The sequence below is a fragment of the Monodelphis domestica genome, chromosome 4, assembly GCF_027887165.1.
Source record: "Monodelphis domestica isolate mMonDom1 chromosome 4, mMonDom1.pri, whole genome shotgun sequence".
NCBI lineage: Eukaryota > Metazoa > Chordata > Mammalia > Didelphimorphia > Didelphidae > Monodelphis > Monodelphis domestica.
The window spans coordinates 18,195,681-18,222,911 of record NC_077230.1 but is presented as its reverse complement, the minus strand read 5'-3'; the positions used below and the strand labels follow the sequence as shown (position 1 = coordinate 18,222,911).

General features: G+C 37.8%; 1 protein-coding gene across 1 annotated transcript in view; it reads right to left on the bottom strand.

Moving 5' to 3' along the window:
• The window catches only part of NDP (norrin cystine knot growth factor NDP), a 61,789-nt gene extending 52,756 nt beyond the window's left edge, over positions 1-9,033 (bottom strand). The window contains exon 1 of the mRNA XM_001366456.4: positions 8,746-9,033. The gene's annotated coding sequence lies outside the window, so the exon portion shown is untranslated. The remainder of the gene's footprint in view (positions 1-8,745) is intronic.
• Positions 9,034-27,231: the final 18,198 nt, after the last annotated feature.

The following is a 27,231-nucleotide window of genomic DNA, read 5'->3' as shown; positions in this document are numbered from 1 at the left end:
CACACACACACACACACACACACACACACACACACACACACTGGGTTTGGCAGCATCTATTTAGAAAACTATTCTTTTTTTTAAAATATATTTTATTTGATCATTTCCAAGCATTATTCGTTAAAGACATAGATCATTTTCTTTTCCTCCCCCCCACCCCCCCATAGCCGACGCGTAAATCCACTGGGCATTACATGTTTAGAAAACTATTCTTAAGTTTTTGTGGATTCATGTTCTTTTTTTCTGGGTGATTATTGACAACAGTTTTGCCTGTGATATTTCTCCACTTGCTGTATAGTTCATGTATTGAATTCTCTAGGATAATTTGAAGTCTCTATGGTAAGGAATTTATTATCTATTAGTATATGAGATAATTAATTTATCAATACTATTATTATTGCTATTGTTGTTATAATTATGAAGAAGGATGGTATTAACATGCTCCATATAGCACCGCAGAAGGAAAGAATACTGGATCTTTACAGCTAATCACGAAGTGACTGCTACATTTTATGTCTCCTGTTTGCCAGACCAACACTCACTGACAGTCATTTCAAGAAAGATTCTTGGTGGGGGCAGCTAGGTGGCTCAGTGGATTGAGAGCTAGGCCAAGAGATGAGAGGTCTTGTGTTCAAATCTGGCCTCAGACACTTCCTAGCTCTGTGACCCTAGGCAAGTCAGTTAGCCCCCTTACCGCTCTTCTGTCTTGGAACCAACAAGTATTCTAAGCTGGAAAGTAAGGGTTTAAAAAAAAAAGGAAAGGAAAGAAGAAAGATATGTGAGTAAATATGCCTGCATATGTTTGTCAGAATGCTTGTTTACCTCTGAGGGGTCCAGGAGTGAGGAAGGGAATGTCATTTTAGCACCCAACCCCAGTTTCCCAGCTTCCACTTGGTAAGATCCTTGGAGAAGCAGCCAGCTGGTTTCGGGGATCCCTGATCCAAGGATTTCCAAAATTCCAGGTGGCAACATCTCTGCATGATAGTTCAACACACATATATGCAGAAAAATGCAAAAGAACCAGTTACCATAAATGCTTTCATCCTAAGATTCCAAGACACTGAAAGTTTCTCTGCTTTGGCCAAGAGAGCATGTCCATAGGAAGAGAGGCACCACACGCAGTAATGGTACAAAGTGCAAACAAAAATCAACTGACGTTGTTACTCTATGGACTGATTTCCCTGCCCTCTCCCCAGCTAGCAACTTTTTTACAGAATGGCTTCACTTAACAGCTTTATAATACCCTTGAAATGGATAACAATAAACAACGGAAACCATCTTTGCAGTCACAATTAAAATAGACCATGGGGTAGGGAAATCAGTGGATATATGAGTAACAAAATGCACCACTCTTGATGTCAGCATAGTCACATCTGCACAAGGCTTGTGTCAGAGGCTGTCAGAATAAATAGTGTTGGAAACATTTCCTCAAGCTGCCAAAACCCCAAAGTTACAATACTGTTGGAACAACACATACTAGAACTCTCATTTCTGATTTCTAATTCTTCTGAAAATAATATTGCTGGGCTATTTCTGGGCTTTAAATACCAGAAACAATCATTCAGATTCTAAAAAGCACAGTAAAAATCTCAGAAATATGAACTCCTGAAATCTTTCCTTATTTTCAAAAAAAGGATCAAACGTCAGTTAAAGCTTGACTTACTCTGACTTTTCATACTTTTTACTATGTCCTCACAGCTGGTAAGGGTGAGTTTTTTCACTTAAATTTCCTTCTGCTCTCCTTGACAGAGAAGGTTCACATTTAACCACCAGCTTTTTTCATTTTTTAATTTAAAGGTTACATGCCACACATTTACTTTAAAATAATAGTGCTAGGGGCAGACTAAAGCTTTTTGTTTTGTTTTAGGGGTTGAAGTTAGGCCAAGGCTTGGAAGGAAGATTGTTAACCTAAAAATGTAAAGAGAAGATTTTTCCAACTACAATCAGATAAGGGTGCTAAAACCTTTTCACAAAAGCTTGTCAGAACTTGACAGGAAATGGACTCCAAAGCACTATGAGAGGTAGAATGGAGAGAAGACTGACCCTGAAATTAGGAAGACCCGGATTGAGACCCTGCTTCTGACACAGACTATCTGTGGGACTATCAGCAAGTTATTTAGCTTCTCAGGGTCCCTGGACAGCATTTTAAAGCCATATATTTTAGAAGAATTGCCCATGTGTAACAATTGAGTGTTTCCACACTGGGAGATTTTTTGAAGACAAGTTGGTATTTCTGTCATTTTTTATGCTTTTCAAAAAATAATTTCTTTTAGTATCTGGTGTTTAAATACTAGAGATAGGCCAATAAAATTATTTATGGAAATCACTATTGATTATTCTAGCATTTTTAAAGCTATAAATCATAGATGTGTTATCTATCTTTAAGGGAGTTTCTACACTGAAAGACCTGTGATGGTTCGAACTGCCCTCTCCTAATCCCCCCAAAAGGCAATGGGTAAGGTAGCTATGGTTGCCCAGTGGATAGCTAGCCAAGCCTGGAGACAGGAGTTCCTGGGGTCAAATCTGACCTCAGACACTTCTTAGCTGTGGCTCTGGGCAAGTCACTGAACCCCCATTGCCTAGCTCTTACCATTCTCCTACCTTGGAACTGATAGCACTGATTTTAAGACAGAAGGTAAGAATTTTAATTTAAAAAAGAAAAAGAAAAAGGCAATGGGGGGAGGGGGATAATGAGAAGGGTTTTCCCATTCATGGAATCTCTCCAACTCAGCACTCTTTTGGATAAGCAAACGCTTGTTCCAGAATGTAAATCCCATCTGGTGCTTGAAGCCTGGGTTACCTGACGTGGGTGTACTGTCTGTGATAATAAAATAAACTCTGACACCTGTTAGCCCTTGGCTGCGAGCCCCAGTGAGCCAGAGGCACAGGGGCAGGGTGGGAGTGTATGGATGGTAAAAGGCAGCCCCTGTGGATGGTCAGTAAAGCTGGCACCTTAAAGTACACCCTCCCAAATATTGAGGTGGGGGATGGGAGCACATTTGCAGCATGATGTTTCCCTCCCCAGAGGCCCCTCGTAGGTTTCCAAAGGATTCCCTATCTTTGTCTTCTGTGGAAATCAAATATAGAAGTTCATGGCTGCTGCCTTGACTGGTAAGAAGTGGGTACTACTAGCTGGAATGTTGCCACTGGCAGGGGTAGACAGGAAAATAGGAATGTTCTTAATGCACTCCCAAAGAAAACCATTGGTGGACAAAAGAATGGCTGTATTTTTACCCTCTCCCTTCATGCTGCCAGGAGTCTTTAAATAGAACCTCGAGGGACTTGTATGGAATAATTCATATGAAAACCCAAGAAGTGGCAAAGGAGGAGGGTGTTGTTTCTTTCTTGGGAGAGCTGGAAGGAAAAAGCGCATTTTAATTCAGCTGGGTTAAATTCTCTTCTTTGGGGCTTTTTAATGAACTTTTCCTAATTCAGTAGAGTATGGAAGCCCCCAGGAAAAGAAAAGGCATGGGTAACAGTGCCATAGATTCCATTTCTATTCAGAGGATATTATATGCATTTATGAATGCAGCACAGACTCTAGATTGGGGAAATCTAATTGGGATGTCTAATTCTTTCCATTTGCATCTTATGAACCCAACAGTTGCTTTGTGATAAAGCAAACAAACAGCAAGTTTCCATTCTCAAAGCTCCATGAACTTTCAGCTTGGTTCATGCTAAGGCCCATTCCCAATTTGGTTTTCACCAGATTGACTCAGTGATGACAATCCAATTTATAGACCAGAATGTGAGCCATCCAGATCTCTCTTAAAGGATGAGTGGCCCAGGGTAAAGATGAAAAAAGGGACAGAGCCAAGACCAAAGAACTAGTTTTTTGGTTTAGTGACAAGAAGTCTGGATTTGTGGTCAGAGGACCTGGATTTGGATATTAGCTCTGCCACTTATAACTGGGATGACTTTAAGCAAGTCAGTCAACTCCTCTTGGTCTCAGTTTCCTCATCTGTAAAATAAAAAGTTTGGACTAGAAATCCAATTTAACTCAAGGAATTTTCTTTTCTTTTCCTTCCAATTTTGCCTAAGAATAAGCAACTATGAGATTAACCTTGTCAACACCCATGTCATCAAAAGTGATTGCTATGGGGGGAAAAAAGTGAATGTTACAGGGGCATCTAGGTGACTCAGTGGACTGAGAGCCGGGCTGGAGATGAGAGGTCCTTGGTACATATCTGGTTTCAGACAATTCCTAGCTGTGTGATGCTAGGAAAGTCACTTAACCCCATTGCCTAGCCCTTACTACTCTTCTTCTCTTAGAACCAATCACATGGTTCTAAGACAGAAGATAAGGATTTGGGTTTTTTTAAAGTGAATGTTAGAAAATTATAAAGAATTGGCATAGCCCCAAAGAAAAGAAATGAGAAGAGAGCCTATCTCATCTCCTTTGCAGAGGTGGGAGATCCATGAGTATCTTACATTGCATATATTTTCAGACTTTTTCAATTAATTGATCAACTTGGTGATTTTTTTCTCCTCTTCCTCTTTTTTCTTTAAAATATATTCTTTATGTGGTATGACTTTCTGAGAGTGGAGAATGTCAGGGATACTGTGAGAAGTTCTGGTGATGTCAAAAAAGATATCAATAAAAATATATCGAAAGAAGAACACTCCTCCCTTCCCACCCAACTCCCACCTCAGCCCTTGGATTGAGATGCATTCAGTATAGGCTTTGGTATGGCTAAACTTGACCAATTCAGGGCCTGATTAACTCCAATTTGCTTGTCCTAATGGACAACAGAGACACACTGCATCTGCATGCTTTGAAGTGGGTTCAAGCTTTGATTTTAAAAAGCCTCCAAATTGTATTATCAAAACAATGACCGATGCCAGAATGACATGAATGGAATAATACAGAGATAGGAAAAATCTTTTTAGTGGCTTATAGTAATCTATACTTAAGCAGTCTTGAAAACAAGTAGAAGCCCAAAGCATGTCTTTTCTTTTGCTTAAATATAAATGTTGGGGAAAGAGGGATAATATGATTGGAGTAATGGTAATACTATTCCCCCCCCAAAAAAAAAGGAAAAGAAAGAGGTGAACATTAGTTAAATATTTAAAAAAAACAGGGCAGAAGGCAGAAGGAAGGGGGCATAAACAAGGCAATGTTGGAGTTACTATGTTAAATTTAATACATACTTTAAAAAAACAGCTGTGATAGTTTTGCATCACATTCAGAGTCCTCTTTCCTGTCCTTTGTATAAGAAAACGCTTGTATTTGTTGATATATGTCAAGTTCATAATTTTAAAAAGAACAAGAAGTATGTTAAAGAGAAGACACAAATAGAAGGGGCTCAATTGAAGGAATAATAGTGTAGGGGGTGAAGAAGCAAAGAAATATCATCAGAGAGAAAGCAGCAGACAGACAGACAGACAGAAACAAAGAAAGGGAAAGACAGAGACAGACATGCAGAAATGAGGAAGGCAGACAAACAGAGACAGACAGACAGACAGAAAGAGATGCCAGGATTATCTGGAGGGAAGGAGGAGGTTGCAGAGGACAGACACATGTGGGAAGTTCAGAGACATGGCAGTGCCAAGGGTGCCCAGATTCTTTTTACAATTAGATTATGTAAAAGAAAGAGGGGTGAATATATAGCCTGCCATCTGTTCAAAGGCTTACAACCTTGCTTTTATTGTTCGGGTAACTTGGTGAGGTGGGGCATCAGAGAGATTCCAAACATACCATCCTAGAGAAATTTTAATATGTTCCACACTGTCATACATAAAAAGGAAATAACAGCTGATCATGTCTAGGGATGTCAACAGTAAGCACCCCCCCATTTCCCCTTTCCCTTATATGCACCAATGCCCCCCCCAACATACGCAGCGAGTTAGTTTTAGAGAAGTGATGCAAGCCCACTGCCATGGGGAGAAATTGGAAGTGGGGTGCAGCTGGCGAACAGCACAGCTAGGTCTGGTCTATGAGTTAAGCCCCCTTGGGAAGTTAGAAGCATTTGAAACTCACTGAAATTGATTATCTCCTGATAAGCACCAATCCAGTGGACCCTGGCGATTCTGGGCTTGGGGATGCTTACAAATAACCTAATCAGCTACAGAGAAGAAGAGATGAGACCAGTTGATTTGAAAGCAGCACTGTGTGTGGCTCTGAGGGAGACCTGGGATTTGGGAACAACCTCCAGCTTCTCATTCCCAGGGACCTTTTGAATTTAGGCCAGGCCCAGGGGTCATATGTTTTGACCTTGGGGGTGGGACTGGTGGTGGGAGATAGTAACTGCATCTCCCTCCATGAATGATTGGAGTTGAATGATTCATCTAGTGCCACTGATGTCAGCCTCAGAGAAGGTGACTCATATCCATCCCAGATAGAGAAAGAGTGTGGTTGTTTTCAAGATCTTGGCAGGGGGCTGGTGAGGGTGGGAGGAGAAAAAGGACAAGTTGGTATGCTCCCAGATTTCTTCCAACCCTTCTGAAAGCTTCCGGACTAGCAGAGTTGTAAAAAGGATGGATCGAAGGAGAGGTGTCAGAAGGGAGGGAATCCCAGCACTGCAGGTAGGAAGAGAGAGAGCTGCCAGATTACACTGATTAGGGATCTCTCCATTTCCAAGGGTCACCTCCTTATCCTAGAATGAAAATATAACTGGTGCCATTACAGAAGGGAAAACGAGGCTGTGATGTTTAAAGGCACCTAAGCCCCTTGGAGAAAACAGTTGGGAAAATACTGGGAATGTCCTCAGTAAAAGTCACATTTTTCAGGAGATCAAGTGCCTGAATGAGTTGGAAACTGTTAAGTATTATTGAAAATTGCCTGATGGGCTCTTGGCAGTGACTTTTAAACTTGAATTACAAATGAGAGTTCTACAAGCATGCTTCCATCTCTGAATATATTATACACTCTGTACTCCTGATGGAAGTCTCTCCTAATGCTCTTTACCTGTACCAACTGTATTGGTGAAGAAATCACGCAAAATCGGACCGATGGTTTTACAAGACTAGTCAGAAATAGTTAAACGTCATAGCTAATAATTGGGAGGGGTGGCCTCGTTTTTGATTAAGAATCACCGTGTAATCTTAAGGCAATGAAATTCATGATTTTTATAGTGATTCCAAAATATTGAATATCTCCCCACCACACACACACACACCCCTCTAATGTCCCAAGGCACCCACATCAAAAGCCACATATATATATCCCATATATTTCAAATATATATTTCAATGTTCAGGCAATTATAAGAGAAATTATAAAATTCCCTGATAAGCCCTTTTAGAAGGAAAATGACTAAGCATCCCTCTAAAACACACATTTAGCCTTCTTTCTAAGCAATGTATTTCTATTGCAGGAGATCATTTTAACATGCAAAATAGGGGTTAATGGAACCTTTTGGTGTTTTTAAAGTTGCTTTCAATGGTCTCTGCAGAAGCTCTATGTCAACATGCTTGTGCTTTAATGACACCCATATAATGTGCACATTTGAGGCAGTTATAGATTTATACATAAGCCTGGTATTCATTCTATACCCATTCTCTGGAGCAATTCATCACTATTGGGTTCCTTTTTGTCCTTCAAATAATGGACAAATTCAAGAATTATTTGAATTCTGAAGGCTGGACTCAAGAATGTCAGCTTCTGCGAGCTGCCATCTTTCATTCATTTACCTGTGTTTTAGTTACATCGCAGCCTGTCTTTTTAAATTAAGTTTTATTGCACTTCACCCACTACAATGAGCCCCAGTTCCACTCTACTCTGACACATTAACATTCTGTTCACAGTCAAACGCTTCTTTTTCCCCAAACAAGAAAAGAGTTCCGCTCATGCTTCCGACAGTGAGAATCCCATTTAAAGAGAGAACTTTTCTCCTGGAAAACAATGCTTTCAGAAAATGGAAGGGACCCTCATCTTCCCAAGAAGTGTTGGGGAACTTCCCCCTATCATTCCCGATGCTGTTGCTAGGTCTGAGCATCCTTGCCTAGTTATTCCTTGGACCTCCCCATTGTGCTCATTGTCACCCCTCCGGGGTAAGCCAGCTACTAAATATAACCAACATTCAGTGATATGGCCAAGAAGGGCTCTGGGAATTTCCTGGGTGTTTTTCTGCAATTGGAACTCTGCATGAATCCATCCCCAATTCTAATGAGTGCTGTGCCCTTCCCGGCCAAGTAGCCCAAGCCAGAATCAGGAAATGTGCAGATTCCCAGTGTTCCTACAAAGCATGACACACGAAGCTAGAAATAAATATTGCCTATTGTTTGCAATTATTCTAAGCACTCCAGCAGATGACTGGCAAGAGATCAGCAGCATACATAAGTAGCAATAAAAGTAAACAGCTCTCTTAAACTAGCGGGACTTGGGTCTAGCATTAATAGTGCCCCCATTGTAATGGGACAAAAGCAGTGCAGAAGATGCCTATGAATTAAGACTGGAGGAGTGGTGCCTTCTAGACCCCTTTCAGCTGATCACATGATAGGAACCATTACAAAATTACACATTCAAATAGAGACCGTTTTCAAGGGAAATCTCTTAAAACACACCGAGTAAAAGCTAGGCTGCTTTTTAGAGTTAAGGAACACTTAGTGTGTCTTCCCTGGATCTGTCACCGGCTTCAAAGGCACCGCAATTCCGCTAAAGTACCTCCAATGAATACAAATTCAAGGAATGCAAATTTACATGGTATTTAAAGCCCAAGTGTTTATTTAAGAAGAAGATGAAACGCTCAGTTTGGAAATAAGGAACTTGCTAGGAAAGTAGTAAGCTCTTATTTTCCTGCTTACCTTGGGGCAAATGCGGAGCTCGTTTCTTCTCAGACTTTTCTGAGAGCTAGAAAGAGGTCCTGTTACTTCCAAATGCTTTTGTTCTTCTGTCCCTCTGTCACATGGCTTTCCTTTTATATTTGCAACACACAAAAGTTAGGGCTGTTGTTTAAGCCAGGCGGGGGGGTGGGGGGGATGGTGGTTGTAGGGAGAGAGAGAGAGAGAGAGAGAGAGAGAGAGAGAGAGAGAGAGAGAGAGAGAGAGAGAGAGAGAGAGAGCGAGAGAGCGCAAGGGAGGGAAGAGAATGTCAAATGGAAAAGTGCCATTGCAGTCATATATCAATCAGGCTCACGGCAGCAGCAGCTCACTGGCAAATGGAAACTCTTCAGAAACGGAGAAGCTCTTATTATCAAGAGAAATCACTATACACTGTTCTAACACTCTTTCTGAAGGAGCATTTTATTGCAGAACCAAAAAAATATGTTTCTCTTTAAATATATATTTACATACATATATATGAAAAGGAAACTTTTAAAAAGTCAGTGCACTGAAAGAAAAATGCTTTCTGCACGCAATTTAAGAAACAAGAAGCTTGAAACAGAAAAAAATAGAAATAAAAAATAATTAAGAAAAGAAAAATGACTGAAAAAAATGAAATAAGAAGAGGTAGAAGAGTGAAGACTATTTCAGCTTCTGAATGAAATGGAATTGGAATTCTAAGAAGACAAAAAGAAATTGGAACCAGAGGCACTATTCAGGCAATTAATGCATACTTAAGTAGCAGCAGCAAAACTCTGACCCATATTATTAAGATCTATGTAGGCAGCAAAATATTTTTATTTAGCAATGAATATGCCTCCATTGAACAAGTTTCTTATATTACTACTTTTATAGAATCATACCCTGAATAATTGGAAGAACACATAAATGGAGATATATGGCCAAAATAACCAGAATCTTCTTGTGTAGTATATTTAATTAATATTTAATGATTTCTTGGAATTAAATTTTTTAAGATTTGTGGTCTGTTTGTAGTGGTATTACTTAATCTGGCATCTGCGAACTTTTAAAAATAATTGCACATCTATATAATTGGCTTTTCTTGTAATCCTATGTACTTTGTTTTATGCATTTAGAAACATTATTCTCAGAAGAGGTCCACAGGTTCAAAAAAATGCCAGAAGGGTCCATGGCACAAATAAGGTTAAGAACCCTTGATCTAGGGGTTCTGCTTCATTAGACATTTGGCCAATATCATTTATCGTGACTACTCTGGGGATTTTAACCTCTTCTGTGTCATAAACTCCTTTGACAGTCTGGTAGATCCAATGGAGTTCTATGGTTTGTTGTCTACATTTATAATTTAGGAACTGCTAAAGGGGAGTGGAGAGATGTATTTTTCCTCTACCCAAATTCACAACCTTCTTAAACCTATTTTAAACCCATCTTCTTAAAACCTATCCACATGTTTCTGATCTAGAGACATACATAGCCACAGATATACAGGCAATGCACAAAATCAGTGCCCCAACTAATCAATAGAAAATTAATTAACTTAACAGATATATCTTATAAGTCTTGGTAGGTACAGAGAGATAGAATACATGTCTGCAACTCACATAGAAACTTCAAGTCTAATTAGGAAAATGATACACTGCATAGTTACTCAAATACATGCCATCATGTACAGAAACTTAAAAATTATATATTCAAATAACATTTATGATATGGCTATAAACGTTCAGTTCTAAAAATATTCTTTTCAGTAAATGAATCAACTCTTCTCTACTGCTTATTACTTTCCAAATTAATTGTTTTTATTGTAAAATGAGCATCTTTGAATCCATATACTTGAAATGTTTCTATGTATGCATATGTATATGTAAAGAGACACATAATACATATGTATTATATGTGTGTCAATATCATATCTAATTACATAATTTAAATCTAGAATTAAATGTTGAAAAAATGTGATAATCAATTTTCACATAGATGCATACCAATGCTTACTTATTTATTCTGACTGAGCTGATTCTTTCTAATGTCAGATGGAAAGAAGCTCAGAGCAAAATCTACTTCTTAGCACTTCTGAAAGATAGAAGTTTTGATGTGAAGATTGTATCTTTTAGAGGATAGTAATTATGCCAAGAAACTGATGAAAAAAATTCTTGCGGGCAGTTGGGTGGCTCAGTGGATTGAGAGTCAGGTCTAGATATGGGAGGTCCTAGGTTCAAATGTGGCCTCAGATACTTCCCAGCTGTGTGACCCTGGGCAAGTCACTTAACCCCCATTGCCTAGCCCTTACCACTCTTCTGCCTTAGAGCCAATACACAGTCCAAGACGGAAGGTAAGGGTTTAAAAATTTAAAAAAAAATTAAAAAGAATTCTTTCTCAGTGCTTTTGTGTGTGTATGATTCATTTCAATTCTATAGGGAACTCCCCATGAAAGTTCCGTCCACTGTTATAGATTAGCAACAACTTTGCAATTTACAGACTATTTATAGAGTTACCTGGGATCCTGAGAAATTAAGGTCAAGAGCTAGCATAGACCAGAGGCAATGTTTAAATTCACGTTTTTAAAAATCAACCATGCTGGCTCCTAAAAGTGCCATCTAGTCTCTATTTTATTAGATTCATTATTTGTCAAAATGATCAGTTATTATTCGTTACAGATTATAAAATTATTTGGATTTGAATTCAATTATACTGAATGTTACTATTATCCAGCAATGATAATGGTCACACGGTCCCTTTTCCATGTGATCATGAATCCCTTCAAGAAAACAGACATTTCATAAAAGACTTTTTTAAGGCTTTGAACTTCATGATGTTACCTCAAGGAGCATCCCCTGCCCCATCTATTAGGACAGTGCTGGCTTGGTGGGATTATGCTGTTTAGTCATGAGCTGCTTCCACTGCACTAGATGGATAAAGTCCTAGCTTAAAAGGGTTTAAAGGAAACTTGGCACTTGATAAATGATGATATTGGCTAAATGTCTAATGAGGCAGATCAAAAATCGGATGGAAACTGGGCCTTAAAACAGAGTGTTCAGAATTAAGGAAATGACTTGTCATTGAGTAAACACTATGGAAACAATGAACGCACTCTCTGGCTTGATTTTAAGACCTTATTTAGTAGGATAAATTTAGTGGACATTGCCGCTGTCAAATATCCAGATTTAATTTCTAATAAAAGGCAGTATGGTGTAATGGGTAGAGCAATAACTGTAGGGTCAGGGTTCAAGTCCTATCCCTGACACACACTAGTTCTGTCATCATGGAAACTTACTTGACATCTCTTTGCTCCTCAGCACTTCTCAAAGATCTCTCTACTGAGTTATTCATCCTTCTTTGGCTTCTCTGCAGGATTTGGCATTGCTGATTTCTCTGAATATTCTCTCGTCTCTGTTTTTGTGTGTATGCACATGTATGTGAGGTGCTGCTCTTTCCTTGTTCTCCTCACTTTCTTTCTCTGGCTTATGATCTTTATCATGCCCCACTAACTGGGGGCACAGCTGCTGGGTTTTGTCCTAAGCTATTGTCTCTTGTGTCTCTACATTATCTCTTTTAGAGACTATCAGCTCCCCAGGGTTTAATGATTCTCTCTATGTAGATAAGATTTAGAGATTTCTATATCCATCCTAGTTTCTCTCCTGAAATCCAGTTTGTGTCGCCTAACAGCATGTTAGACATTCTTTCAAAACAAACAAATCTTACTTTCCATCTTAAAACCAATACTATGGATTGGTTTCAAGGCAGAAGAATGGTAAGGGCTACGTAATGAGGGTTAAGTGACTGGCCCAGGTAGGAAGTGTCTGAAGCCAAATTTGAACCCTGGATCTCCCATTCATAGGCCTGAGTTGTCCCTCATATTAGACATTTCAAATTATATATCTCAAAGTCAATAGATCCAAAATAAAGCTCAATATCACTCCTCTCCCATAACTCAACCCTCCTTGGAGCCTCTATTTCTGTCAAGGGCATATTCCAGGCTCTAAGATTAGTAACCTAGCTTTTATCCTCAATTCAATTTCCTTCATTCCACGTAGTTGCCAAATCTTGCTGTTTATAACTCATTGACAACATCTCCTCCATCTGTTTTCTCTCCGCTCGCATCGTCACCATCTTTGTTCAAGCCCTGTTCACCTCTTACCTGAACTATTGCACTGGTTTCTCAATTGGTCTTGATACCTTCATCTCTCTTCATAGTAATCCTCACAGCTGCCTAAGTGATTTTCTGTCATTTCAAATCTGACTGTCACACACACACACACACACACACACACACACACACACACATTCTCCTCAATAAGTTTCAATTTACTCATTCACAATAGAGACCCATTGCCTTTTGGATAAAAAAATATAATGTTCTCTGACTTAGATTTTAAAACCTTTGACAACCTAACTCTAACATCTTTCTATTCTTCTTCTTATACATTGTTCTTGATGATGAGTCATTTTCAGTCATGTCCAACTCTTTATGGACAATTGGGAGTTTTTTTGAGAAAGACACTGGAATGTTTTGCTATTTTTTTCTCAAGTTCATTTTACAAATGAAGAAACTGAGGCAAACAGGATGTGCCCATGGTTGCACAACTAGTAAAGTGTCTTAGGTCACATTTGAACTCAAGTCTTCCTGAATTTAGGTCTAGCTCTCTATCCACTATATCACTTAGCTGCCCTGCAAACATGTAATACATTACAATGACATGATTTCCATTTATCTCAGTTCAAAAGTCACTTTCTTACTCTACATTTGGCTAAAACTCCATCTTCCTTTCCTCATTTCTTGTTCAGGTGGAAAGACAGGAAAGGAAGGACATTCAATCTTCCTAAGCAATGGTCTGGCTTCTCTAGTTCAACAGGACTAGGTTCTTCAGGAAAAAAAAAAAAGCTTTAAGGAATGTGTAAAAATGACAAACACTTGTGTATTTGGCAATGTGCTAGCATCTGGCTTGTGAGAACAGGCTCTCTCCTGAATGTAATTCCAGCAGTGCCTTCCATTGTTCAGCCAGCATAGGGAAGGGCATCATCTGCTGCCACTTTGCCTTCTCCCCACTGGGCAACAGCCTATCCATTTCTAAGTCTGTGGCAGTTAACAAGAAAAAAATTTCCCCAAACAATAACCATACACCTCCACACGGACGCAGACACACACACACATAACTAGGTGGCACATTGGATAGGGTGTCAGGCCTGAAATTCAGTAAAATTCATCTTCATGGGGTCAAATCCAGCCACAAATACTACCAGTTAGTAACTTGGAGCAAATCACTTAACCTTGTTGGCCTCAGTTTCCCCATCTGTAAAGTGAACTGGGAAATAAAATGGCAAACTACTCCAGTATCTTTGCCAAGAAAACACCAAATGGGGTCATGAAGAGCTGAACATGACTTTAAAAAGTGACTGAATATATATCACATATATAATATGATGTCTACATATATCTTTGCTATGAGCTGTCAATACTATAGTTCTTAATACCATTGTCCATAAAAAGGAACTACCTTTTATTTTCCTTTTTCAGGGAAAAAAACCAAAAACTTTCCATCTGATATTTCTTGTTTCAAAATGAAGAATGCAAGAAAAATGCATTTCATCTATTACCTGAGCAAATAATGCTTCAAGATGAGAGAGGCTCCATTTAGGAACTTCTTATTCTCAGACTCAGCTCAAATTGTATGCCTTTTTAGCTATATAAATGTGATCTCTTCTAAGATCCTTTTTACTACTTCAGGGGGAAAAGATAGCTTGTTCCACCAGTTTATTCAAATGTGTGATTCTCCAGCCCTTCACCTAGTAATATCCAACAATATTTCAGATCGATTTCCCCCCCGGAATCATTATATGTCTCTTGCTTTGGATTCACAAAGTTCCAAATGTTTAAATCTACTAGGTTCCACAACTATCACATGAAATCAGATAACTGGATCCATACTTACCATTAATTTTAGCATAGCATCTAGATTTCTACAACCATATGTACATATGAACAAAGGATAACATCTTTCAGTTAAATCTTAACTAAAAGTCCGAGAGTGATGGTGTTTATATAGGGAGGAATTGAACTCATCTTAAACTAGCTTTCAAGAAGTGATTATTAATTTTTTTTAGTGTGAGTATTTATACCTCAGAAATTGGCAAATGCTACAAATCAGAGCTTGATTAATTATTTTGTTGATGGTCTAGACCGATCTTGGCAAACCTTTTAGATATGGAGTGCCAAATCCCATCCCACCTCACCCCCTGGACTGAGCGCCATGTCCTCCCTCCCAGAGACCAAGTGCCATGCCCCATCCCTCCAGAGACTGGGTGACAGGTATGCCTTCCTCCCCTAGAGGGAAGGGAGGAGGCACTCTCATTGGGCTGGTGGACTGGTGGGCAGGTGATGTAAGGAATGTCCTCAGTGAGTGTAGAGAGGGGGAGGGGTGTGGCCCAAACCCCTTGCTCCCTTCTACCTCTGCCACCTGTGACCCGCCCACCTTACCCCTAGGTGCTCCCATTGGCTGCTGGGCAAAGGGGTGGGTGATGTGAAAAAAAATGTAGTCAGGCATTGTAGAGAGTGGGAGGGGAGCAGCTCTGCTGGAGTCCCTCTGCTTTTCTAGTAGTGAATGCTGGGGGGTGCAAGGGAGGTGGCCCATGCCCACAGAGAGCATTCTGCCTTCCATCTTTGGCACTTATGCCATAGGTTTGCCATCACTGGTCTAGACTTAAAGTGCTTAAATGTATGATAAAATGTTAATGGTGTAGATTAAATTTTAAAATGTTTCATGCCTTGCATATATAAAATCTTTATTAGATTACTTACCATTTCAGGGAGTGGGGAGAGGTGAGAAGGAAGGAAGAAGGGTGGGAAGGAGAGAGAGAGTTTGGAGCTCAAAACTTTTGTTAAATGAATGTTTAAAAGTGTTTTACATGTAATTGAGGGAAAATAAAATATTTTTATTTAAGACATTTTATTTTTTAAAAATATTTTTCCATGTTTACATGATTTATTTTCTTTCACTCCCCCCTCCCAGAGCCAACAAACAATTCTACTAGATTGTACAAATGTTATCATTTGATATCTATTTCCACATTATTCATAAAATATTATTTTTAAAAGTATTTCATGCATGTATTTTTTCTCAGTCAGTTATTAAACATTTACCAATATACTATTGTACAGTTCCTCATAAAGGTAAGTAGCAGTGTAATGATGGAGGGGAATGAGTATTAGCATTATTGTTAAAAGATTTGTATTCTAATTTGCTATTACCTATGGGACCTTGTGCAAATCACTTAATCTTTCTGAGATTTTTTTTTCATTTGCCAGAGATCATGTTCTTGAAAGCTTATTCCCCAACTGAGATTCCTAATCCTTTCCTCTAGCACTACTGCCACAATTGTATATCATAGTCAATATGCTTCTTAAAAATTATTAATTATATTAATAATTAATAAAATGAATAATAATTTATTATTATTCCTATCTATATGTGGGATCTCTGTTTTATTTTGCTAAATAATCCTGACCTTTCTTCATTTCTCCTCCTCCCCAGATTGTTCCCTTTCAATGGGTGGTTACAGTTGCTGCTCTGTCCTTTATAGTTTGATCTTGAATATTTGACTAGAATACCATGTTGCCTCTTGGAAAGATCCAAACCTGGGCTTAATTCCATAACATTGCTTCACTTAGATGGAGGAGCCCTATATTGAAATCTTGTAATCATGAGAGTGTTAATACTTGTACCAACAACCTTCCAGGACTATCGTGAAGAAAACACTTTGTAAATCTTAAAGGACTTTATAAGTACGAGCTAGCAGTATGAAGAAATAGGTTTAAGGTTAAACCATCTCAGATTCCCAGTGCCTTCCCCCATCTCTGCTGAAACATGGCAGTTGTATTTTATACTGAATATATGTGTAATTGTAGAGGCAATGTGGCACAGTGATTGGAGAGCTAGGCTCAGGAAGCTTGAATCAGGAAGCCCTGGGATAAAGTCCTGGAGTATGATTCTAGGCAACTCATTTAACTTCTTAGTTGTTTTTGCTGCTCATTTTTCAGTCTTGTCTGACTCTTCCTGGCCCCATTTGGGGTTTCCTTGGCAAACTTACTGGATTCCTTCTCTAGTTCATTTGATAGATGAGGAAACAGAGGCAAGCAAGGTTAAGTGACTTGTCCAGGGCCACAAAGCAGTAAGTATCTGAGGCCAGATAAGAATTCAGGAAAATGAGGCTTCCTGACTCCAGGCCCCACACTTTACCCACTGTGCCCCTTAACTACTCCAACTTCTTAGTGCTTTCAGTCAATTCTTTGGGGCTATAAACTGTACAACAGGCACTAAGTACAATGATCTAAGGAATGACCTCTCTGGAGAGTTCCCTACATCCAGGAAATCATGTCTCATACAAAATATTTTAGTCAACTTATTATCAACTAATCCTCTGCTAAAGTCTTACTCTGATTCCCTATTGTGGTCTGAAGATAACACTGAGTTCTAGTAAGCTAAGTCAACAGAGTACATGCTTGGGAGAGTCCCACCAAGACACAAAGGTTTTTGACCATAGGGCTGATTCAATGTTTGTCATTTAAAGCAGAAAAGTTCATTACAAGATGAACTGCACAATGATAAATTTGTCAGTTCCAGAAATCAATCAGTCAATAAGCATTTATCAAACACCTGCCATGTGCTAGAAAATATACAAGGCACTGGAGATAAAGTTAAAAGGGCACAGTCCTGCCCTCAAGGAGTTACATTCTATCAGGGGAAACAAAATGAAAATGCATAAATCAGGAAGTAGTTGTCCCCATCTCAGTTGATGTAATCAAAGAAAATAGTCACACATAACAACATTTTAACATGAAAACAAGATACTGTGCATTTTGAGATGCAAACAATCTCCGAAACAAAAGGGAAGAAGATGATTGTCCCGAGCAAACAAGTGAGCTCTTCTTGTGAGCTTTAAAAAGTTGAACCTAATATGAGTTTCAAAGTTCAAGAGCTGGAAGCATTTGGGGGCGTGAGCCAGGCCTGGAGATAGGAGGTTCTGGGTTCAAATTTGACCTCAGAGATTTCCTAACTGTATGACCCTGGGTAAGTCACTTAACCCCTGTTTCCTAGCCTTTACCATTCTTCTGTCTTAGAATCAATTGATTCTAAGATGAAACATAAGGGTTATTTTTTTAAAAGACAGTTGGAGGCATTTCTGGAAGAGATCCTATGCTTATACCATAGAGCAGGAAAGGGAGGGAGGGAATTTGAATCCATCAAGTAAGAAGACACAAATTCCAGATAGATATGGATACAAAGAGATCCAAGAAAGGAAGCTTTAAATTGCATGGTCCTTAGTTGTGGAAAGTAGCCAATCTTGGGAACCCAGTATGAGAACTCAAAATTGAGAAAAAGGACTTTGAAGTCCTAGAGTACCAGGAATTACATGTGCTCCTTGTACATAGGCTTTGCCACCATTGTACCCCAAGTCTGAATCCATTTTGCTCACAAACCCTGTTTATTTGTGGAAAAGTGTGCCCCAGATATATGGAAGGAATGTTTTAGAATTATGATTCTTGCTATGTTATAAATGCCTTTGCTAAGAGCTAATTAAATCTAGTGGCTGATTGCTAATGAGAATCCCACCAGTGGTGTGAGCTATAATGAGTTTTGTTAGAAGTACAGACTAACAGGGATATCCCTTGAATCTGATATATCAGTGGTGAACTAAGGAGTAGGGTGATATACCAAATATGCAAAAATGTATATCAACCAATCCAATAAACATTTATTCAGCACCTACTACATGCCAGGCACTGTGCCAAGTTCTAGGGAAATGATTTTAAAAAGAACAACAGTTCCTGCCTTTAAGATGTTCACTATCTAATGAGACAGGAGAAGAGATTTCACATGAAAGGAAGCAGGAAACGGGGAGAAAAAGGGGACCAGGAGGAGTCTTGTTCATGGAAAAGCAGCAGATACAGAGCGGAGTGAGCAAAACTTGGTTTCTGCCTTCTATAAAGAAAGGCATTGGGAGTAGTTTAGTACCATTCAATTTCAAATAAATGTAATATAATTTGGGGTGACGAATTAGCACTTAGGAAAAACCTTGAAAGGCTTCATGGAAAACGTGGCAATTGAGCAGAATTTTGATGAAAAAAAGGAATTCTAAGTGAAAAGAATAAGGAAAGCATTTTAGAAAACATCATCATTTTTCAAGGTATTAAAATGGAAAATGAAATGTGTGCATCAAAAAGGCCAATTTAAACTGAACTAGGGAGTTCAGAAAGGAGAGTAATATATAATAAAGCTTGAAAGGGCAATTTGGAGCCAGGATATGAAGGTTCAAACAGGAAAAAAAAACCTTATATTTTATCTTTAAAGAGTAGGTAAATAGGGAAGTGACATAGTCAGATTGCTACTTTGGGAAAATATTTTTGGCAGCCCCACAGAACAGGTAAAAGAGCATTGGCTCCAGGGTCTAAGGATCTGAATTTAACTCTCACCTCTAAGACATTACTTCCATGTCCTTAGGCAATTCACTTAAACTTTCTGGGTCTCAGTTTCCTCCACCATAAATTCAGGTTATTGTATTAGATGGCCTCCAAGGATCCTTCCAGCTCTAAAACTTTGATCCCATGAAATCAATGGAGAACAGAGACTTAGGACAAAAGTAATTAAGATACTGTTGAAGTAGTTTAGGCAAGAGGTAATAAGGACCTGGACCTGGTGGATGAATGAGTAGAGATGGAGATGGTTATGAAAGATATTGAGGAAACTTGGCAAGTATTTAGATATTTGGGATGATGGAGAGTGAGGAGTTGAACTCACTAATATTTACTAGTATTCAGCCAAAACAGTTTCTTTATCCCTACCTACAAATGGGGTAAGCTCAAGACTTCCTCCTCTTCCTCTTCTTCCTCCCACCTTCAACAGGGATTAACTTTTCTAAAAGGAGACAAAGCTATTCCCAGGATTCAATTGGCCTTGCTCATGCAGCTCAGCTTCTTGGTCACCCAAAGCCATAAAAATGCAGTTAGGAACTCTCCAAGTCGGTGAATTTATGAAGATCCCATGAATACTACATTCTGGATTGATAAGAATGGTCTTCAGCATGCTACTAGAACCTGTCAGGACTACAGCAAAGCACAGAAATAATTTCTATCTGGGGACTGTGAAATAAGACAGTTTGGTTGAGGCTAGAACACACAATGACCACTAGTTAGTAACAAGTAGAAATCAGACATTGAGATAGGCGATAGTTGGTTCTTAATAGTCATACATGGATAGGTATTGGCAGTAGCATCAATATTATAGAGAGAACAGGACCAAATAAAGACTACTCAATCCATTCCATTGAACTAAAGGAAATTCGCTTGAGCACAAAACCCCAAACCAAGAACTGAGCCTAAAAATATGAATCAACAGAAGAAAATACCAGAGACAATGAAGAAATACAATGAGTTAAGAGAAACCCAGAGATTTAAATCCCAGAAGAGAGTTTAGGTTCCCCTCTGTTTTTGCCCCATATAACCCACACTCATAATGATAGATTGAATCACCAGAGTAATGATTGTTTCCTCAAATTCTTGAAATGACCACTTCTAACATTATAGTACATGAGACTCCTCTAGCATGCTTCCTATTATCAATAAACTAGTAGACTCATTTAACATTTAGAAAAGACATTTACTTCGATGACAAAATAATATTTATTATTATTATTATTATAAAGCATTCCTCTTCCTCCACCCCATCAAAAATAAAAAGGCCTACTGAGGAAGACACGCCCACAAAGGAAAACAGAGCCTGTGTTGAAGATAGTGGATACATAGTTAAATTATAATAGTACTAAAGTAAATGTGTAGAGAACACAAGTCTAAATTAATTTACAGAACAGGGTCTCTCAAAAAAGTACTTTCATTCTTCAGAGTAAACTGTGGGTTTTAAAATTAATAATAACTAAATATTATATTTTATAAAGTTGTATTAATAATAACTAAAGCAAAAGAACTGCCTGACTTCAGCCCGGTTGCAGGTTCAAAAGAGGACAAGGGAAGAGTTACAGCCACTTAAATACAATCACGCAAAACTTGGGGACATAGGAAAAATGAAACCCTGGGAAAAAACTAAGGGACTTCTGGGAGATGAAGTCCAAAGGCTCAAAATCTCCATTTATACATATCACCCCTGTGATCCTATTGGGGAAACCAGTTTCCCTAAAAGGATCATGGAAACATAACTTAAAAATTGCAATAATTTGTGAATAAGAGGAAAATAGAACTAAACCAATGATTACTTGGTTGACAAAAAGCCAATTTGGGGGCAGTCCCCTTTGGCATAAGAGTATACATTCAAAACAAAGGCATTTCAACTCCCCATACTTCAATTGACATCCCAAAGTTCACTCTAGATCTTCTGGTACAGCATGTGGTCTCTGCAGGCATCTATCTTCATGGCGCATTCTGGATTCTGGGAGGTTGCAAGTTTCTTATCCTAAAATTGCTCAAATTTAAATAAAAGTTCACAACAATAACTTGGCCCCCCTGAGGTGAATAATAACAAACACAGGGATCACTCATGGATGCATGGCTGAGTTATGAAGTATATGAGTCAATTTGCAAAAGAGAATAAAAAACATGAAAAATGCAAATAAAAGAGAAAAATAACTTGTAGATGAAATACAAAATGTAAAAGTCTTATGTCTAAAAAATCTAAGTAAAGGAAAAACAAATCTATAACAGGTCTTTGAATCAGGGCCCAGTTAAAATAATTTGAGCAATTATGCATTTACCCAATCAGTAGCCAGGACTACAGAAAGTTTGCCACACCATGAAAGACAGAAAAGGAACTAGATTATAGGAGCCAGGTAGGAGACAAATTTGAGATACTTGGTAGAATGTGGGACAAGGAAGACCTTCCTTTAACACATGTTAAACAGCTGCAACCTCGAACCCCAAACATGTTCAAGTCCTCTTGTCTTGGCTCAAAATTACATCTACCCCATGGGGATTGGTTGGTCTCTTTGACCTTGTGCTAGATTGGCAATATGCAGTTTAGCTTTGTGCTTCTTTGCCACTGTACAATGGCTGTTTTTTGTATTCTCTTGTCCTAGAATTAGACAGAATCATTAAGCAAAGACGCATAATTTTTTTTAAAGAATCAAGAGCATCATTTTTATAGTCTAAAGCTTTTGGGGCATGTATTAATATTAGAACAAATGTATTTAAAACATATTACTGCAAAATAAAAAAATAATAAAGAAAAATCTTCTCAATACTGATGACATGTGCTTCAAATACAAAAAGAAGAGAAAGAATAAAACTCAGATACTATATTGCACATGCAATAAAAAAAATCAAAGGTTATTTTTTAAAAAGTTTTAAAAATAAAAAATATATAGCTTAAAATCAGTGACACACTGTGTCAACCATGTGAGTACAAAATGATTTTCAGAATAAAACAGTAACACAGTAGATAATGAACATTTAAAGAAGTACCAAAGTCCCCAAAATTCACAATAGCCCAGTTAATTACAATAGCAAACAAACCCACTCTCATATTTCAGATAAGTTGTTGTATGACATTAAAAAAACCTACTAACTGATGGATATTTGTCACAATTTTTACAAATGTAGCAAATCTTTCAACCTTGGCAAACATTTTTATACAAAGTAAAACTTTTTTGGGTCTAGAACATCACCAAGAAATCCAGATTGTTCTGGTGAAAGTAAATTAAAATGTAGAGTTTTGTAGGAGCTCTTTTTTCTGGCTTCCTGATACATATAAACACCTTGGTAGGAACATTTTTTTGTTTCGCTACCTTTAATACATTATTCTTTATAATATATCTATATCTATATAAAATATCATCCATTCAGAAACCACTAGTTATGTAAAATTATTTCTGAAGACCCCTTAAAATTACAATTAAATTCTTAGCTTTTTAAATTCTCTAAAGGTTGTATATAACTTTTAACCAGTTTTGTTGAAATCCATCCATCATCATCTATGTGACAATTAACAAAGGCTACACGTGATCTTCAATGGATCTAGTGACAAGGGTTTTAGGCAAGATATTCGTGGGCTTATACAGTGTTATTTTGTTCTTCAGCAGAGGTAAAGGTTCAAAGTAAAGATCAATATAGGCAAAACATGTAGCTTAAAATGATTCAGTATAACAGAAAGATATTGATTAAATTAAAACAGATAAACTCACAAAAATTTAAACCTTAAAGCAATCAATAAATACAATAATATAAACCAATGAGGAGGTGTAGACAGGCAGGGAAGTCAAAATCCTTTTCACCAATCCCGATAGTCTTGTTCACTATTATGGGGGAGAATAAACTCAAAATAGTTAGCAATAAGCTTCCAGATCTCTTTTAAAGTTTCCTTCCCCTCCCCCAGTAGATTTCATTTGTCAGCGCTCTGAATTTCCTCATAGAAGCACAGGGCAGAATCTCCACTCTGCGTGTTGTTGATTTTTTAGAACTTTGTCAAAGTATGCCAGGTTGTTTTATAGCATAAGCAGCCTGGCTTGTGGCATCTTCTTGAGGAGAAGGAAATAAAGTGGGAAAGAAATCTCCAAAGAAAACAAAAAGCCCAGGAATAGAATTAAGCAGATCCAAACTGCACTTTTTAGCTCTACCAACTCAAACTGTTCTTTCAGAGTTTCAAGCATGCTTTGCAGTAGCGTTTTTCCTGAAAGACGCTGAATGGGGTTATTTTTTCCCCACGCTGAAAAAATGGCTAGGGCAGACTAGAAACACACACATGGAGTGTGGAAAGGGATTGGGGCAGAAAGATTATTATACGTCACCCTCTGTGGAAATTAAACAGCTGGGACTGGCAGGCTTTTGTGGCGGGTCTGGTCTCTACAAGAGGAGGCTCCAAGCTGGGTGGAGTGTTGAGGAATCCCTGGCCAAGCAGATGGACTGGATGGGAGAAACAGCAGGCAGCAGGGCGGGGCAGGAGTACAGGCACACCCTGTCACCAGACCTCGTGGTGGTGGGCAGCAACCAGGCAAATTTACAATCTTTACTGTATAGCTAACTGCTTAAAATTTTTTTTTTTGAGAATTCGTAATCCCTTCGTGGTAAGCCAAACGGTGGGTTCTAAAATTAATATTCAATAACTAAATATTATATTTTATAAAGTTTTATTAATAATAACTAAAGCAGAAGAACTGCCTGACTTTAGCCTGGTTGCAGGTTCAAAAGAGGACAAGGGAAGAGTTATAGCCATTTAAATACAATCACAAGAAAGTGTGGACACAGGAAAATGGAACCCTGGGAAAAAACTAAGGAAATTCTGGGAGATGAAGTCCAAAGGCTCAAAATCTCCATTTATACAACAAGAAGTTTACTGTAGGGTGAGGTGCTGGTGTCATTGTTGGTGACAAATGAGTTAATCTGTTTCTCGTCTGGGTGAGCACAGGATCTCAACTGGGTGGGTTTATTTGATAGGGGGAGGGTCCTGGCAGATTGCTTAGTTGCTATGTTGGCACCTCTCAAGGAATGGGGTCTGTGGTGGATACGCTCATCTACTACACTTGGGAAACTTGATGAGCAACTGTAGTTACATCACTTCCAGATTCAGAATCAACTGAGTGTTTCATATCGGATATAGGGATAAGGGGATGGAATTCCCTTTTTCATTAGACTACTACTATGGTGCTTCAGAAAGTCAGATGGCAGATAGCCTTGGCCTTGGATTTCTCTAATACGGCTCCCGTATGACCTTAGCTTTGAGATTGTTCATCTCCCGTGTGGGGAGTGGAATGTTGTTCAATTGTTTCTATCATGCCTGACTGTTTCTGACCCCATTTTGTGATTTTTCTTGTCAAAAATCCTGGAGTTGTTTGTCATTTCCTTTTCCAGTTCAAATCCAAATCCAGGAAGAATTTGATCATGTGAAGATAAATTCTCCTAATTCCACGTCCAGCACTCTATCCACTGTGCCACCTGGTTGGGAGCTAGGGAGAGAGAGAGGTATTCTATTCTATATTCACAATATGATAGAACCTACTCTATTCTATAATTTTTTCTGGTTCAGAGCTGGGTTCCCTTAGTAATAAGGTTCCTCTACCCTAATCTATGACTGTCATCAGTTATGTTTTTAAAAGTCCTGTTAAGTCTTACTCGTGTTTGGGAAGTCTGTACCTGGGGGTGTATTGACTTATTTATTTTTCTGTTCTTTTCACAAGTAATTGAGTCATTCAGAACATCAGAATCCTTTTCCAGGTGTGGAATGTTTCATTTACACCTGAAATATCCTCATCTTTTGTTTCATTTCCTCTGTTTTTATCCAATTAATGGGTCTAAATAAATGGGTCTAAATAAATAAACAAAGTCTAAATAAGATAAACCTTTGAAGAGTAACTCCATAATAACTATAAACAGAACCTCATAGGGAAAAATGGTTTGGATATAAGAATGACTGGAAGAAATAAAACAAGTAATACAAAAGGAAATGATAAATGAAGTGACAATTTGGAAGAAAGAAAAAGGAGAATAAACAGTTCAGAACAAAAGGTAGAGAAACTTATCCAAATAGTAAACTTCTTGAAAATCACAATAGATGGAGCAGAACTCGGTGATTCCATAACAAACAAAAAAAATAGGAGAAAGTTAAATGATTAATATAATGAAGAAAACATAAGACATCTACTGTGAAAAAGAACTAAGTTAGAAAACAGGTTGAGATAGAACTTAAACATCATTACTCTCCTTAAAAAAAGCAAGACCAATCCCCCCCCCAAAATTGGGGTAGTATATTTCAAAAAAATCAAAAAACCACAAAAGAAAATTGCCAAGATCTTTGAGATATCTGTAAAGTCTTTAATTTTTAAAAATAGCTTTAAAATATACCAAGACATACCCTGTATTATAACCAAAAGGCAAAATGAAAATAGAATCCATTGGTCAATCTACCTAAAAGTAATCCAAACTTAAAAGATGCAGAAATCTCATAGCTAAAATCCAGAGCTTCCAAGCCAAAGAAAAAAGTACTGCAAGTAATGAGCAGAAATAATTCAAGCACCAATGCACAGTTAGGCTTGCAAAAGTTTATTCTGTAACATCTATAAAAGGGAGAAAATCTTGGAATACAATTTTCCAAAAGGCAAAAATTCAAGACTTATAACCAAGCATAATTTGCCACGCAAAACCAAGTATAGTCCTAGAGAGGAAAAACACTAGATTTGAATAGAAAATAAAACTGAGATTCCTAATGAAAAAACCAGAGCTCACCATAAACTTCAAAAGTGAGCATAAGAATAACAGCAAGTCTATTGAGGTAAATACCTTTCATCAGCTACAAAAAACTAAAAGATGACAAAGAGCTCATAACCTAATGAGTGAGAAGGGAGAACAAATTCTTCAGAATCCTAATATTTTCAAGGATTATGCAAGGAGTAGTTTAAAAAAAAAAGCAAGAACAAGATTTGGTTTTATTCTGTTTTGTCAGTTATAGGAGAGGAAAGAAAAGGATAAAAAAGGAATATACTAATGAAAAAATACATGAGAAGAAGCCTGTAGAAGTATGAAGGAAGGAATGAGAGAAATAGGAATTTCAAGGAATTTTTATTTCAGTTTCAATTTCTGATTTGAACTATATAAAAGACACTCTCTCCTTCTCCCTCTTCTCTCTGTCTCTCATGCATACACACATACACAGACAAACACATAGAGTTTAAAGCAGAAATACTTTAAATTAGTAAGAATACAGATGAGGAAAAGAAACGGGGATGGAAAGCATAAAAGGTAGAATTGAGGCAAAAAGGGAATAATCATAAGCAAAACAAATGTCAGCTCCACATGGTTGATTATTAGGGTGATTAATAGGAAAGTAATAAAGTAAAAGAACCAAAGATTGTGATCTGAGATTGCAAAAGAAAAATAGGAGAAAAACACATCAATTATAAATGTGTAGTGTTTATCAGATTCCTTCTCTTTTTCTAGGTCTTTTATTTTGTAAAATATGTGAGGGTGGAGAAAGAGGGTAAAAATCCATAAGTTATGATAGAGGGAAAAAACACAATTAAAATTGTAATTGTGAATGTGATTGAGATAAATTAACTCATGAAAACAAGAAGGAGGAATTTTTAGAGCACAATTTAACAATATGTTTACTAGAAATATTTATGAAACATAAATATTCATACAGAATTAAAATGAAGAACCAAACTAAATTTACCATATAACAAGGGAAATTTTAAATCAGGATGAATTGACATAATAAAAATAAACATATTTAACAGAGTTTTGTCATAACAGAGTCATTTGTCATTTGGCACCTGCCAAATATATAGAGGTATAGTTCAAGGTTGGCATAGATAGATAGATTCTAAGACCTTACCTACTCTTCAGAAAGTAAAAAGAGTGCCATAGCTAATAGCCTTACTGGGGAACTGGACAAATAAGATCAGGACCAGAGATATTGGACTAGAATTATATCCATCTACCACCCTTCAAATATTTCTACTTTTGAATATGATTTTAGAAGTTCAGAAGCAAATTTGATT